Source organism: Pan paniscus, chromosome X (assembly GCF_029289425.2).
Source record: "Pan paniscus chromosome X, NHGRI_mPanPan1-v2.0_pri, whole genome shotgun sequence".
NCBI lineage: Eukaryota > Metazoa > Chordata > Mammalia > Primates > Hominidae > Pan > Pan paniscus.
The window spans coordinates 72,399,341-72,401,899 of NC_073272.2; the positions used below are offsets into that span (position 1 = coordinate 72,399,341).

The 2,559-nt window shown below is 39.3% G+C and overlaps 1 pseudogene; it reads right to left on the bottom strand.

The window, feature by feature from the left end:
- Positions 1–227: 227 nt before the first annotated feature.
- Positions 228–1,204, bottom strand: LOC100986904 (F-actin-capping protein subunit alpha-1-like; annotated as a pseudogene).
- Between the last annotated feature and the right edge of the window lie 1,355 nt (positions 1,205–2,559).

A 2,559-nucleotide genomic window follows, 5' to 3' on the forward strand; every position in this document is an offset into this window, starting at 1 on the left:
AAGTAATGAACATAATATCTTATGCAAATCAGTAACAGGGTTTCATGGCCCAGGAAAACTTTCTGAAAAGTAAAATGACTCTAAAATAGATCTCCTCTCCAACATTAAGTGTAGCAGAATTAACAACAACCAAAAAAGATTTACATGTAGATCTAGTGATAATAGAAAATTACAAGGCAGAGAGCTTAAAAGAATCAAGACCATGCTATAGATTCTACAGTATTCTATGAAGCTAGAAAACCTGTTAAATTTGAAAGCCCTAGCAAAATATCACTCTTGTTTATAAATCACTTATTTATCATATGACCACACGTTGAATCCTTGTCTTTCCTCATACTGAAGAATTCTACATTCAGCCTTTAAGCATTCTGCATTTCTTTGCCAATCTGGTAGCTGAGTATCTTGTTCCAGTCGATTTTCCTGCGGGTAACTGGAAGCTGCCGGCGCAAGGCCTGGAATGTGGTATCTGACATTGTTTGATAGTTTTCACTGGTTGCTGTCTGATGGTCATTTTCTGCATTCCCTATGATTTTAATAAACTCCTTGGCAGTTTGGACTTCATTCGAAACAGTTAGTGAATCCTGTACATCTTTATGACTAACCGACTGAACATTGCCATATTCATAATAGTGAATCTTAAGCACTCCAGCCACCTGGGCTGTAGGAGGTATGATGATGACCTTCCACTCCAATGACCACTTCAGAATTTTTAAGGATGAAACTGGTGGCTTTCAATGCATGCAGGAATAGTCTGTTGCCCATCTATAGTTTTAACATAAACAGTACAGAAGCTGCTGGAATAATGATCTTTCACATAGGCTTTTAAAGCAGGGTCACAGGATTCTCTCCAAGACTTCAGACCTCCATCTACTTCCTGTGGCTGGGGGTCACTTGCTTTTTTCCATACGTGATCAAATTTAAAGGAAATTTTGTTTCTTGGATCTAGAAATCTGCTATTACCTAGGTTAGCGTGCTCTGCAATTAAGACCTGATCTTCATATCCTTCTCTGTCTTCACAGACGTGAACTGATCCATGTTACGCTGGGCAAATGCATGTGCTGCCCCTTCGCTGAGGAGAGTGTCATTATTAAGCATTAAACATCATTGAATACTCATTAAATTCCCATGGGGGAGCATGAGTGATGAATTTAGCAGCTATACACACCTTCTTCTCATCCAACACTCAGTCCTCAATGTCGGCCATCTTGGGCTGCTCTCTGCATTTTTCTTATTATGAGGATGAGCGTCTTTGGGGGCCATTTATATTTTCCTTTTCTACCTTTTGTCTGTTCATGAGGCTTGCCCATTTTTCTACTGGGCTGCTGGTCTTTTATCTAATTCTAGAGCATCTTTTATGGCATTTGAATCTTGAATCGTGGTTAGGAAGGCTTTCCCTGAAACTCAGGTTAGAAAGGAATTATTTCATGTTTCCTTTGAATGCTCTTTATTATTATTTTTTACATTTAAATAATTGATTCCTCTCTGGTTTATCCTGATGTACAGTGTGAAGCATGAATCTACTTTATTTTTTTCAGATGGCTACCTAGTTGTCACAACAGTTTGCTGAATTGTTCACCTTTTCTCCAACCAATTTAAGATGACATCTTCATCATATCCCAAACTTCAATATTTATTTGTTTTTACTTATGGATATTCTATTCTGTTAATTGGTCTGTATTTCTAGTTATGTGACACTACCATTTGCTTTTAATTATCAAAGCTTTAAAATGTTTTTTATCCTTTGTTTTCTCCCCTTCATTCTCAGTGTAGTGTATTAGGTTAATGAATAGCACAGTAATGTAATAATAATTATTATTAACACAAGAGCAATAATAGAATGACGTTCTTGGTCAGGTGCTTGTCATTTATTTTTTAATTTTTTTTTTAAGTTTTTTTTTTTTTTTTTTTTGAGGCGGAGTCTCGCTCTGTCGCCCAGTCTGGAGTGCAGTGGTGTGATTTTGGCTCACTGCAAGCTCTGCCTCCCGGGTTCACGCCATTCTCCTGCCTCAGCTTCCGGAGTAGTTGGGACTACAGGTGCCCGCCACCTCGCCTGGCTAATTTTTTGTGTTTTTAGTAGAGACGGGGTTTCACCGTGTTAGCCAGGATGGTCTCCATCTCCTGACCTAGTGATCCGTCCGCCTCGGCCTCCCAAAGTGCTGGGATTACAGGCTTGAGCTACCACGCCCGGCCTTATTTTTAAATTTTTTTAATTTCCAACTTTTATTTTAAGTTCAGGGGCACATGTGCAGGATGTGCAGGTTTGTTACATAGGTAAACATGTGCTACATAGGTAAACACGGTGGTCTGCTGCACAGATCATCCCATCACCCAGGTATGAAGCCCAACATCAACTAGCTATTCTTCCTGATCCTCTCCCTCCTCCCACCTCCCACCCTCCAACACACCCCAGTGTGTGTTGTTCCCCCTGTCATGTGTCCATGTGTTCTCATCATTTAGCACCTACGTATAAGTGAAAACACACTTTAAAACGTTTTAATGTCTGTCGTTTTACAGTTTAAATGTCTGTAAAACGACAGACATTAAAACGTTCTTCTTTTT